Genomic DNA, 14,787 nt, shown 5'->3' on the forward strand with positions numbered 1-14,787 from the left:
GTAATCCACTTCTATCAGAAGATGTTCATTCTGTTTAGTACTCTTAGGTAAGAGTCCCATTAAGTCTACCCCCAGCATATATACAGGTTCAACTACTGGGGTTATTGGAGGTAACCAGAGAGTTTTGACACCAACGGCTTTTACTTCTGGCAGATGGGACATTTCTTGCAATGTTTCCAGACATCTCTGTGTACACTTGGCCAATAGGCAATGTCCAATAACATCAAGAGAGTCTTCAGACGTCCAAAGTGTCCACTAAGTGGATTGTTGTGGGCATATTTCATAAACTCCTCTCTCAGATATGCGGGAATGACAAACTAACATTTTTTACCTTCCTTGTCATCACGAATGCTATGGAAAAGAAACCCATACTACAAATAATAGTGTATCATATTGGGGTTGACATCAGGGGTAACCTTTTTTACCAACTATTGGACCCCAGAATCACTTTGTTGGGCGGTAGCTATCTCCTTCAAATCCACTGGAAACTTTGTTGGGATGATGAACTTGCAGCTTTGCATACTGCTAGCATATTTGAAGAACTGATCAGGCTCCCAAAGAGTGTGTCAGGCTCCACATTTTAATTTTCCTTTCATATACTTTACACTAAAATTAAAACCTTGTAGTCGGATTATCCAGTGAATTAGTCTTGATAAGGGCTTAGGATGATGGAAAACTCAGGTAAGTTCAGCATGATCAGTAATCACTTCAAAATGTCTACCTCCCAAATAAGGTCTACATTTATCCACGGCCAAAACAACAGCAAGATACTTTTTCAGATACAGAGTATGTTTTTTCAGCACCATTTAGAAATCTTGAAGCGTACGCAACCATATTTTCTTCCCCTCAGATTCTTGTGTTAACACCACTTCTAAACCCACCTCACTGGCATAAGCCTGTACTTGGAAAGGATTGTTAAAGTCTGGCAGAACCAGTGCTGGAGCTTTTGTCAGTGCTTGTCTGATCCCTTGAAAGGATTTTTGGCAGGCATCAGTCCAACTCTAAGTGGCACTTATTTGTTTCAGCACATGAAGAGAGGCAGCTTGTTTGGTAAAGTGAGGAATGAACCGATGGTACCATCCAGCTAACCCTAAAAACTTTTGCACATCCTTTAGAGATTGTGGAACTGGACAATCACGTACAGCAGTTATCTTCACCGGATCTGTCTTGATGCCTTCTCCAGTTTCCATATGACCTAGATTTGTTACAGACTTTTGGGCCACGTTACATTTCTTCAAATTTGAGGTAAGTCTTGCATAATGTAGACATCTGAATACTTGACCAAAATGTTTCAGGCGCTCCTTTTAAATTCTGAAGTACACAACGATGTCGTCAATATACACAAAGCAACATTTCCCCCATAGACATTGCAATACACACTCCATAAATCTTTGAAAGGAAGCAGAAGAATGTTTGAGGCCAAAGAGTAGACACAAGAATTCAAATAGACCAGTAGAGGTCACAAGTGCCATTTTGGCTATACTTTCAGGATCCATGCTGATCTGACAATATCCTCTCTTCAAGTCCAAGGTAATGAATATAGAGGCTTCATGTAAGGATTCCAAGATATCCAGAATTTGGGGCATGGGGTAACAATCCAAGTGTGTCTTTGCATTCAGTCCTCTATAGCCCACACAAAATCTTGTACCACCATCCTTTTTGGACACAAGATCCACAGGTGCAGCCCAGTGAGATAATGAGTGATGTATGATGCCTCTGTCTAACATATCCTGGATCTCTCGATCGATTAACTTTTGTTTCTCATGTGACACTCTGTAAGGGTTTTTTTTTTCTCACAGCGATTTCATCAAGGTGACAACCCTATGCTTGATTATTTCAGAGTATCCAGAGTATGTTCTTTGTGCAGACAGTTGGCCATTCCACCATAACATTCTCCAGCAAAGACTTAAACTCATTGGTAGTTAGCTCAGTACTTTGTACTACTTCGGATTAGCTGTAGAGTCTCAGAGGTCTCCTTCATTCTAGGAAGTGCAAGGTAGAAATGTAGATGGTTGTTAACTGTAGGATCACATGTATTAGATGAAAATGTATTAGAGAAAATACTCTTTCTTCTCCATCAGCTTCGGATGGTAAGATGTAGTTGGCTTTACTGAAGTCGAGAATGATGCCAGAGGACAAAAGAAAACCCATTCCTAAGAGGACTGGTATGGTGAGATCTTTCTAAGTTGGTTCCACCACGACTCATGAATCAAAGAAAAAGTACTTCCAGTGTCAACCATGGCATGCAGATAATGTCCACATAGTAAGATGTGTAAAACGATTGTTCTGAGGTCTGGTTTGGTGGTCATTGGCACATCTTGCATTGCATGAGTGTTGGAATGGGGAGACTGGTAAACAGAGCCATGAGGTGTTTGTGCCTTCCTTTTCTGAGCTTCGTTATTGGCATGACTCCAATAATGTTTGGCTTCAGAAAAACTTCTCATTTTGAGTTCCAATTCTCACTAATTCAGTCAGATCCTTGACAGTGCCTCTAAGCAAACTAGCCAATTTTAGGGTTCCAGTTCCTTAGAATGGCTTGCAGAATCTTGTTTTCTTGCATGTTACTCCACCATTGTAGGCACAGGGCTCTATATTGAAATGCTTCTGATACTTTAAGGACATTGCTTTCTCTCTATGAGTCTCCTTTCCACTTCTGCTTCAGAATCATCAGTCAGGAAAGAATGTAGAAATCTTCTCTTAAATTGGATCCAAGTCTGAACATGCCTTCTTTCTGCCATCCTCCAGCCATTAGCAGTTCCAGATAACACTAAAATCAGTGAAACTCAAATCTCAGAATCTTTCAGGCGTCGAATCGCCAGATACTTTTCGCAACGTTCAATAAAAGCGACAGGGTCATTCTCTTCACTTTCACCAAACTGAAAAAATTCCACTCAGACAGGGGGGTTGTAATTCATAATAATGCACTGTCTTTAGTTGATACTTGACTTTGATGAATGTTGTAGGTTCTACTAGCAAATGATGGAAAATAATTAGTAAGTGAACTATGTGCATGATGCTGAGGTATAGATGCTGAACATTAGTGAACATTAGCCTTCATTTGACTCTATGTGCATCCCTTCTCTTTAGGCAATCCACCATTGATTTTCCCAGATCTTGGATGTGGAGAGTTCTAAGGTCTTTTTAACTCTTTCACACCCTCTCTCTGCATAATATTTTAATCTTCCTTCACTGGCTTTGCATCTGCTTTCACAATCCAAACTTTTAGAACATTCACTCACCCGTTCCATGTATTCATCCATCTGCTTTTCAATTGTACTAGCTCTCTTTTCCAAATCATCCTCCAGTTGTGCAAGTTGGTCTGCAAACATCTGTAGAAGAGACAGAGTAGCTTCGTCGTCTTCCTTAGGAGGTGGTGGAGGAAATACCTTTTCCTCTGCGTCATCAGCAACATCCTGATCTTCCACATTAGACTCAACATCTGACTCAATGTTCAGTCTTGATAGGTTCTCTTCTGCTAGCAAAGGGTTCAGTAGCAAAGTCTGGATTTGGTTTGATCTCATCATCCGCCCCTAGCCTAGAACATGCCATATATGTTACTGTTTGGAATGTATGTCCCCCGTATGGACCACCAAATAGATAATGTTTCCTAAGTATATTAATACTTTCAACAGTTATATAGAAAAATGGGTTATCAAACGCAGACACATAAGTAGGCTTTTGAACATTTAGTGATGGAATTTACAGGCAGACAAACTCAATATTCAAAACACAGTGCACAAAATGAAAGATGAAAGCAAGTCCCAGCATTTGAGTTTCAGGTAAATTCAGATACAATTACTCAAAAAAGAGGATATGTCCAGGAGTAGTCCAGTTTATGCGACGAAATCCTTAATTGAAATGTATGTGATGAAAACCATCGATTATGGCAGAAGCAGGTTTAGGGCAGTGGTGTAATTAATGAACAGTGTATCCAAATTATTACACAGAAGACAGCTTCCACAATCCAGTGTTACTTCCCCAAGGCAATACAGTCCCTATTTAAACATATAAACCAAACATAAACAGTCGCTGAAAGCCTCAAGCAGGGCTGGACTGGGAAGAGAAATCAGCTTATCCGGCCCATTCAGTCCGGTTCGCGGCTGACCCACCGGCCCGCTCGGTTCACCCGATGGCCAGTGTGCCCCTGATTGGACCCAGAGTGTGTCGACCCATCGGGAAAATGTCCGGTATGCCAGATTACCAGTCCAGTCCTGGCCTCGAGTAACATAAATACTTTATCCCAAACAAACAACCTCCATTCTTCAGCATAACTCTTTACAAGATCTGAAGATACAGGCACTAAAAAAACTTAATACTAATTTTACATTTTTAAATCAGTAACTTACTTTGTAGTTGAACATAGGAATCTTCAAATTCATCAACTAGGGCTCTGGATAAACATGGATTAGCATTTAATTTGGAAATCAATCAATCCTTGCTTGTTTGCCTCTTTACTCTTCTTCTTCTTCGTAATTTATTATGGCGGTTAAATGTGCTGGTTGGTGAGTGTGGGTAGGGATCAAATTACGCTATTCAATACAAAGTACTGTTAAGTTCTGTATGACCAATTCTAAGTCTAGTGATTTTTGTTTCTTCTCTTCTATTTTGCCCTGTTACTCTACCTTTACCTTTTAATTTCTTTGAATGTTATACAACCATCTTCCTGTTCTATCCTCCTCCCATTGTTTTTACCACCTACTCATCATATGTTGTTTTCATTTCTGTCATACTATATTTTACATTTATGTCTATATCTCTCTTCTTTGTGGCTTCTTTTGCACTCTCATCTGCCATCTAATTTCCTTTTGCTCTATTACATGAGCTGGTACCCAACAAATATTTACAATTAATCCCATCATCTGAATCCTGTATATTGTTTGAAGTATCTCAATCAAAACGTCTGATCTACTTTCAGCATGACATCTTTTAATGTTATTAATGATGAACTTGAATGCGAACATATAAGAGCCCTCAATGGTCCTCAACCCACTGTAAAGCGATTAAGATTGCTACCATTTCTCCAGTGTATACTGAAAGATAATCTGAGATTCTTTTATTAACCTGAATATTGAAATCCAGAACCGTGAATGCCACACCTACTTTGTTGGTGTGTTCGATGGATCTGAATATATATGGACATAGCTATATTAATTATCCTGAATGTACTTGTTATTTGGGCATTTGGTTTAGACCCCTGATCCTTGTTTTCCTTATCTAACACTGTCATATCTACAGTAGGTTGTGGTAACAACAATAGAGGAATTGTTGACCATGGTACTGTTGGACTAATGGGAGTCTTATTTGTTTCCATTTCTTCTGTTATCTTAGGTATTTTCCTTCCAAAACTTTGAAGCTTTTCTTTTTCCCAACATGGTTTTATAGTGACTCTTGCTGGGGGTTCTTGATTGTGACCTTGTTTATTGACCCAATTATTTAATGACAGTTGCATTCTAGAGTTCTAAAGGTATTTCTCCCATTTCAGTCTTTAATGCTGTGGTTGGTGTTGATATAATAGCCCTTGTACATATCCTTAATGCCTGAAATTGAATTTTGCCTAATTCTTCCAGCATGCTGTTGGCTGCAGATATAAATACTATACACCTATAATCTAATACTGAAGCCTCTTTACTCTTCTTCTACTTTCTTATATATATATATATATATATATATATATATAGCACTTTGAAGAACCTCTACATGATCGCCCTCTAGCGGTAGGGATGAACATCACATTACACAAAACAGGAACAGACATGTGCTTGTTACAGCGTTACTGGCTGGCCATTGAAAATGAATGAGAAAGATCATAAAAACAGGACTTTTATTTTGAAATGTTTTCATTTTATGAAAAGGGGCACAAAGTAATACTTTTTGTGTTCCCTGTCAAAATTGTGACAAAAAAAAAAAAAAAAACTGGCCTAAACCTTTTTACATATTAACACTGTCATATAGCATATTAATGGAACAAAATTGCCAACACTGTTCATATTTCTGTTATATTTTCTAATCAACAACAATCCAAATCAATGAACACCTTGTGGTTTTGTGTCCTCATGCACAAGTCTGACAGTAACCTTTTGCATGTGCCTTACAAATGTGAGCTCTGCATTTGAAACACACAATGCTTGATGAAAGAAAGATAATCAAAGAAAGATTCTTTTGGAAAGGGTCACTGTGGGGACAAAGAGTGTGTGTGTGTGTGTGTGTGTGTGTGTGTGTGTGTGTGTGTGTGTGTGTGTGTGTGTGTGTGTGTGTGCGTGCGTGCAGTGTTGAATACGTATACAAAATATAAGTAACTGTATTCCACTACAGTTACAATTTAAATAATTGGTATTTATAATAAAGCTACATTCTAAAAGTATTTTGATTACTGAAGAGATTACTTTGCATTTTATTGTCATTTGTTTCATTTAATATTTAGTCCTTTCGGATGGAAAACATTTTTACATATAAATGATGTGATCCAAAGTGCATTTGAACAGCAGTGAAACACTTTCTTATGATGTTACATTCATACGAGCAGACAGATGTCATGTTTATTCTGTTGGTTCATGTCTCGTATTTTATTTTCATATTCTAGTTCCTGTTGTCATGTCATATCATGTGATATCCTGTTCCCTCATGTGATCTTGTCATGTGTTTCCCCTGTTCATGTGTCTTGTTTTCATTGGTCCATTGTTTGATTACTTTTTTATCAGTTCTACTTTGTCATTGGTTTAGTATAATAGTCTTTTAATAGTCTGTTCATTGGTTGTCTTGAAACCCAAGTTTGTTTATTTAAGCCCTCATGTTTGCCATGGTCTCTTGTGAGGTATTGTGTATGTAACGTTGTTGGTTTGGTCATGTCCTACAGATGTGCAAACCAAAAATCCTAACTATACATGTGAACATAAACATGACTTGACTAGACTTGTACAAACCAACCAGTTCATCTCTGTGAAAACGAAAGCATGTAATACTCAAAAGAGTTTGTGCGTGTACATGAGCATGTATGTATGTGCGCGTGCACGGGTCAGAGACCTTTATGTTTGCAAGCACACATGCACATATATGAACATGATGAACATGCTCCAGAACACTCAATTTTTCTCTTATTTTTGATCTTCCCCTTTCATTTTCAATAGCCTGTCATTTTTTACTGGGAACACCACAAGTGTGATTTTTGTAGAAAATAAAAGCATTTCAAAACAAACTTCCTGGTTAAAAATTAAAGCACACTAGTGTGATAAATAGTACAGAATGTTTTCACATTTTAACATTGCCAAAATTATCCACAAATAATGCTTTTTTTATTATTTTTTTTTACTTAATCCAGTATTTGGTGATAGTATAGCTTATGAGAGATTTATAAGCAATTTTTGATAGGCTGGTAATTTTTGACCGCCAAATTAGGTACAAAAAATTAAACACAGCACAAGGGTTAAAGTGCTATTCATTATGATACCAGGAACCAAATTTGAGTTTTCTTCACCAGGACTCCTCTCTATGATTTTCCACATGGGTTATTCAAGAATCAAGCTCACAACTTACTAAGAAATTCATAAAACAATGACAAAAGACTATTTTAGACTGGACATTTTATCCATGATTAGGTCTACTCAAGAAGCACTGTAAAGATCTTCATTCACTAAACCTTCAAAGTAGAGGAGTTTGGGGATAAATGTTACATTATAAATTCTTCCAAATCTTAATTCTGTTAGGACGTTCTCAGCCGTTTATTCTATATTAGAGCCAAGCTGCTACACCCCTTACTTTTGGTAAAATCCCTGTAAAACTTGGTTGCTTTATGTCACTCTATAACTCTAAAATTGCTTAAAATACAGCTGTCATCATTATATATATATATATATATATATATTGTGATCCCCACAGCTAACACCATTGTGTCTTGAGCAAGGCACTTAACTCCGGGTTGCTCCGGGGGAATTGTCCCTGTAATAAGTGCACTGTAAGTCGCTTTGGATAAAAGCATCAGCCAAATGCATAAATGAAATGTATATTGTTGGGTCAAATATAACACATGAAATAATTTAAAGCGATCCACTGCAACCTATCACAACCTAGTATTTAGTAACATTTAAAGGAGCAATATGTAACATTGACATCAACCGTTTAAAATGGGTACTGCATCCCAAATTCTAAATATTGGCGAGAATTGTCTCCCCCGCCCCCTCCTCAATAGACTCGAAGCTCATGTGGGTTGCCAGTTTAAGGACACGCAACAGGAACGAGCAAACTGACAAGAATACACTGTAAGTTGATCAGCTAATGTATACGTTTGCTATGTTTTTATTGTTTTGAAAATTATGAACCTGCTCATGTGGATTTCAGTGTTAGCTAGATGTATTGCTGGCTTCCAGTGCTGCAGAGCGCTGTGTTTGCCCGCTAACGTGTTACAAATCTGGCAACCCAAGGTTTGAAATGGGCTGTGGCCAAAACGCAAACAGAAATTCCAGCCCCGAACCGACATTTCAAAGTAGTGTTTTCAGAGAAGCTAGTATTTCAACTTAGCATGTTTCCTAAATCTCTGATAACATATTATGATAATTGTATGCTTTAGTACATTAAATGTACATTAATTTATGTTAGTGGCACATTACAGTGTGCCACTAACATAAATTAAAAAAAAAATTATATTCATTTAGCAACTAAAATTTAAACAGCTGATTGAAAATATTGTTTACTCCTAATATATGTTTAACATTTTCTAGATGGGAAATTATCTTTTTGTTGGCAGATTTAGGCAGAACCCTACTGAATGGGTTCATTCAGGGCAAGTGTCATAATTTAATTCTGATTTGAGAAATTATGTTCCAAATGCCCCCATCACCTTTTACTCTTAACTTGCATTGCATTTAAGGTTCGCCTTTGGTGGTCCGAGCAAGATTCACACTGGCGTTTGTGACGTATAAGCATAATCTTTATCAAAATGAAGGGAAATTACTGATTAATCATACTAATCTGGCTTCAAGGTGTAACGGCTCAACTTCTGCTGCTCTGACATAAACATTTCCATATGTTTGACTGTATAAACACACAGGAAAGTGAGTGACCTGACGGTGGCTTTCACCTGATCCTTCTGTGTGTTGTTTGTGGATCACCATTCTGTTAGTTTAACTGATCAGTGTGACTACAATCTCATTGCCACCAGTATCATATCTTCAACCCTACCCTTTATGTTAACAGCTGCGGTTGCCCTGAAAGGTCAAATCAAAATGAATGTCACACCAGGCACAAATTAGCAATCAGTTATGCTTCCCTCTACTACATGACTACATGAGGATTCTTTCAGAGGTAGTTTACCGTGACCTTAGTTTTGAACTCTTTTCATGTGGAGGTATGACTATGGTTGTTATGCCATTGTATCTAACACCATATGGCACTGAGGTTAAGTAAATGCTTAGTTTGTATTAGAAAGTGTAGAATTAGACAAATACATTTTGAACAACAAGTGACACCAGCTCTACTACAGAAACAAGCTTAGGTTCACTCTTTGAGAAAATCTATCAACTAGAATACTTCCCTTTTCCCTTTACATACTTGATAACTTGGGTGGGGGTTATGGGGGCATACAATTGGCCCAAAATGTATCTGGAAAAATTTGTAAAAAAAAAAAAAAAAAAACATTTAGGAAAGATAGCACAAGTACACTTTTAAAGCTACACATTTCACAAAATTTGTTAGGAGTTAAATGATTGGCAATAGATGTGCTGTTCAAAATGAAGACATATTTGGGCACTTTCTGGAGGTCAAAGTCTAGTGGAACATGCCTATAGTTAATGTGATGAACTGCATCTGTGGTTACTCTGCCAGGACACCTGTGTGAACTTACTGACTTCATACTTTCACTAAAAATCACCTTAGTATGGACATGGACAAATAGTTGCTTTTCTTCACTATAGTTTGAGTCCCCTTACAGTAAGTTTTAAAATTCCCACGCAATAGATTTGCATTCCCACACAATAGTTTGCATTCCCATGGAATTAGTTTTATGTTCCCACTCAATAGTTTTTGTTCCATCGCAAAAGTTTGTGTTCCCTCGGAATTCGTTTTCTGTTCCCACTCAATATGATTTGTTTCCTCGCAATAAGTTTTGGGTTCCCTCGGAACAGTTTGCATTCCCTCGGAATTCATTCGAATTAGTTTGCATTCCTTTGCAGTAAGTTTTGTGTTCCCACGCAGTAGTTTGTGCTCCTGTTTGTGACAGGAGTCCCCTTACAGCAGGTGTCCCGATGTGTTCTGGTCACCACAGATGCCTCCAAACAGTGTTGGGGCGCCGTGTGCAATGGGCACGCAGCCGCTGGCCTCTGGAAAGGGCCCCCGCTGCGTTGGCACATCAACTGCCTAGAGTTGCTGGCTGTACTTCTTACCCTATGGAGGTTTCTCCTGCTAATTCGGGGCAAGCACATCTTGATCCGTTCAGACAGCACCGTAACGGTAGCATACATAAATCGCCAAAGCGGCATGCCCTCCTGTCACATGTCACAACTCGCCCACCATCTCATGCGACTCAGGTCGCTGCATGCCACCACTCACATCCCGGGCAGCCTCAACACGGCAGCGGACGCGCTGTCGCGACAAGGTACGTCCAGTCCATCCAGCTGATTTGAGAACGGTTCGGCAAGGGAAATGTAGACCTGTTTGCCTCCCAAGAGACCTTCCACTGCCCTCTCTGGTACTCCCGAATGGAGGCTCCCCTCGGAACAGACGCGCTGGCACACAGCTGGCCCGGGGGGCTGCACAAGTACGCATTTCCCCCAGTGAGCCTTCTTGCACAGGTGCTGTGTAAGGTCAGGGAGGACGAGGAACAAGTCATTCTGGTGGCCACCCACTGGTCCACTCGGACTTGGTTCTCGGATCTCGAGCCCCTCCCTGGCGAGTTCCCCTGAGGAAGGACCTTCTTTCTCAGGGACGGGCCACCCTCTGGCATCCATGCCCAGATCTCTGGAACCTCCATGTCTGGCTCCTGGACGGGATGTGGAAGATCTAAGTGGTCTACCACTTGCTGTCGTAGACATGATTAACCAAGCCAGAGCTCCCTCTACCTCTAAAATTGCTAAGTGCAGGTAATTCTGAGAAAAGCTCTAGCATCATATGTTTGCAGATGCCACTTGGTTTGCTGTCTTGTTTTCTAATGCAAGGGCATTCCTACATTTAATCATCCCAATTAATTTAATTCATCCCAGGGTGATACCTCAAGGGGTTGAGAAAATATCAAGAGTACATTTCTGCAAATTCTAGGCAAAGGATGACTATGAAGATACTAAAATATATTTTATTTGATTTATTTAGGATTTTGCTAAATCACATAAATCCCATAGTTCCATTTATGTTATTCCATAGTTTGGATGACTTTACTATTATTCTAAAATGTGAAGAAAAAAAAAAGAAAAAAAAAGTGTATCAAAACATATATATAAGGGAAATATTAGCACATTCTGTAAATTAGCTAATATATTGATTTCTGGCAGTGTTTTTGAATATATGTTCTTTTAGTTTTCCTTGAATTGCAGCAGACCATATTTCATATTAGCTTTTTAGCTTTGAATGCAACTGAGGAAGAATATAACCACATGTGAATATTGACAGAGATTCAGTCCCTCCCTGTTTATCTCCACTAGCACATCTTAATACTTGTCTTCCTTTTCTTTTATTTACTACAGCAGGGAGCTGGAAAACACTGTCAACTGGAACGTTTTTAATACCACAGACTCAGCGTTAAAGACACTGAAACCAAGAGGCACCATCAAAACTCCAGCATCAGCTGTCAATGAGTGAGACAGACAGCTAAACTAGCTGTTCAGTGGGAGGGAGGTGGGCGACTGGGGTGATGTCGCCCCTGAACCAGGAATTCATTACAAAAGGCCACAGTTAATGATCGTAACACAACACTGCACACACGACAAAAAAAGCTATTTATGCTCTCCAAAAAACACAATTAATGTAAATTTTTTCTATACATTTTGGTGCCTCATATTTAAATACCCTCATCCTATTTCCTTCTCTCCTTTCGGTTTGTGCTTTTTCAAAATGTTTTTCATTTTATTTATATGCTGGTCGGAATCAGAAAGGTTGGCTATTTTTAATTACATGTGCATACTTTTTCTGCGTGTACTTTCGAGACTGCAAGAGATATTTAGAGATGTAAATAAACTATGAGGACTTTCAGTTTTTGGGGCTGTTGTGGGTGTTTTTTTCGACATGTTTATATATTGCCTGTTAAGAGCACTGATCGATAATCCTTGGCAACTTGTCTAATGTAATCTTCATCATTAGAGCATAAGACACTTATTTCACATCTTTTTTTCATCTGGTTGGCTCACCAGTAAGAGGATTACACAAATATTTATTGAAAAATTAGCGCAACTCCATTTGAGATCTGGATATGAGAGAACCAGATGGCAAAAACTTTTTTTTCAGTCTAGCCTGTAGTAAGACTGTACAATGAATTGTGCTATATTGCAACTGCTCTGACCTACAAAAAAAAAAAAAAAAAAAAGATCAAATATATTTTGTATAGTTTAGAAAGTTACTAAAATAAATAATTCACAAATTATTAATTATGAATACATTAAAATGTACTGAGATTACTGGCTTTACTGATTACTAATTACTTTTAAGCTTTTGTTTTTACACAATGAATTCAAAATAAGTGACTCATTAGTAGGCGCACACACTTCAGCTGTCACTAAATGCAAACAGATGCATTTAATAATGTAATTTGTGTTTTAAATTTACTCTGCATATATATTATTTTAGAAATATGTGTTACCTATGTAATTAAAAGTATTAATTTATTTGAAAGTCAATAACTGTAATCTGATTACAAGAATTTGAAATGTAATGCATTACACTACATTTTGTACTAAATAGTAATTTGATTACAGCAATTTATTACTTTGTAATTAGATTATACCCAACACTAGCCATGAGAGGATGCATGTTATTGTGGTTTTACCATTGGTAAGGGGTGTTTTATGATTTAACCACAGGTAAGGAACACATAGAGGTCACTGCCAAACCAAGCAACTTGCTATTGGTGAATGATGCGAATTCACATGTTAGAGTTCACCAAACCTACGCACCGGACGTCCATAAGGCGCAATTGTGCGGATTCGCATCGACACTGTATTTCACCTGCAGAATTTCACCACAGGGTAGAAAATTAAAAAAAGAAAAGAACAATTTTGAGATATAGATAATTGGTTTAGTTAAAAAAAAAAAAAAAAAAAAAAAACAGACTTATTGGGACTTTTCTAGAAGCCTCAATTTGCAAAAGTTCCAGAGTCGCATTTGCTGCAACTAAGGTTAGAGTTAGGGTTAGGTTAAGGTTCAACAACTTTCAACATGACCATACAGGAAATTTACATGTTGCTTCTGAAAATTAATGTACCCTGAAATCAAGCGGCTACCCCAATCAGATATTTTGGCATCAGTTCAGGCATGAACACAAGTTCCTTTAACACTACTTATAGTGTGTATCTTAAGCATCCTCCGAGAGACCAGTTCTAGTCCCATGGAATGCAGGAAGTAATCGCTCGCCGCTCACATAAAAAATGGTGAGTGTGATTCAGAGGTTGCATTTTTACTCCAAAATTAAAAAATTTCTCGACTGATGGTTAGGTTTAAAGTAGGGCTTTTGGTTAGGGGTACAATAAAAAAAAAATGCATTCCTGTTTACTGCATTACATCATTTACAACTAAAAGAACAACTGGCTTTTGGCTACTCTCTGTCGACATTTTACCCGAAAACTTGAGCTCACTCGTGCCAATTCGTTCAACAGCGATTCCTGCTTCCGCCACTGGGGGCGGTACTTAGAAATGTCAGTAACCATAGATTAACTTTTTCCTGCTCTGAGTGTAAAACGCGTAGTATAAAGTGCAGTCAGGGTGTTAAAGTTGCTGTAAACAATTGTTGGTGTTCTAGATTATTATTATTTTTACAAGCTAAGCCGTTGAATTAACCACGTCCCTTCTTTCCAAAAACCCCGCACACCAAATTAGCTTTATTGAGACCAACATCAAGCAAAAACAACAGCAGCAAAATAGCACCCTCAACTGACAACTGTAATGAGCAACCTGGCATAATAATGGTAATAAGCCTAAATAATTCGCTGCAACAACAATACTATTAACACCCTATAAAATTATTGACAGGCAGAAACCGCGGCCTGCGGACAAAAACATTTCTGTTTGAGTCTAGAGCTGTCACAGAGACAGATGAGATACCTCACAACACTTATTTCATTCATATATTGCAGGGACTGGGACATTTTTGCTTACCTTTCCATGAAAAAATTGCTTACTGCACCTTTAAATTAACCTACTAAGTTAGAATTTTGTATGTTTTTGGCATCATCAGCTATGGAGATAAGCTCAGCTTTTGTGGAGCAAAACACTTTTTGAGTTTATACAAACTAGACATGTTTAATTTTATTATACTCGAGTGCATTCATTATGCAGCAGTGGAGAATTGACATGGTTAACACGCTCGCTCTATGGTCGTGTCCGGGTCAGTGCAAAAATCCTGCTCGTTATTCATTCCCATGTCACCTTTTGAGTGGGTGATGTAGGACGGAAACCAGAAGACTGCTGCTATGTCTTTCAGCCCATGTGCTCGTGATGCCTTTAATCATAGCTAAAACACGCTGTACGAATGGAACTACTTTAACAAAAGAACTATGCAGATACAGCAACAGATGCCAATTAATACAATACTTGCAGTGTAAGGGAATTTGAAACATGCTATTGATTTCTCTGAATGCTCTACTGCATGTTTTCTTAAGG

The 14,787-nt window shown here is 38.3% G+C and overlaps 1 protein-coding gene across 1 annotated transcript in view; it reads left to right on the top strand.

Moving 5' to 3' along the window:
• LOC127646743 (RNA-binding protein Raly-like) overlaps nt 1–12,470 on the top strand; it is a 132,826-nt gene extending 120,356 nt beyond the window's left edge. Inside the window, exon 10 of the mRNA XM_052130599.1 lies at nt 11,664–12,470. The gene's annotated coding sequence lies outside the window, so the exon portion shown is untranslated. The remainder of the gene's footprint in view (nt 1–11,663) is intronic.
• The last annotated feature ends 2,317 nt before the right edge of the window (nt 12,471–14,787 follow it).

This window comes from Xyrauchen texanus, chromosome 7, assembly GCF_025860055.1.
Source record: "Xyrauchen texanus isolate HMW12.3.18 chromosome 7, RBS_HiC_50CHRs, whole genome shotgun sequence".
Taxonomy (NCBI): Eukaryota; Metazoa; Chordata; class Actinopteri; order Cypriniformes; family Catostomidae; genus Xyrauchen; species Xyrauchen texanus.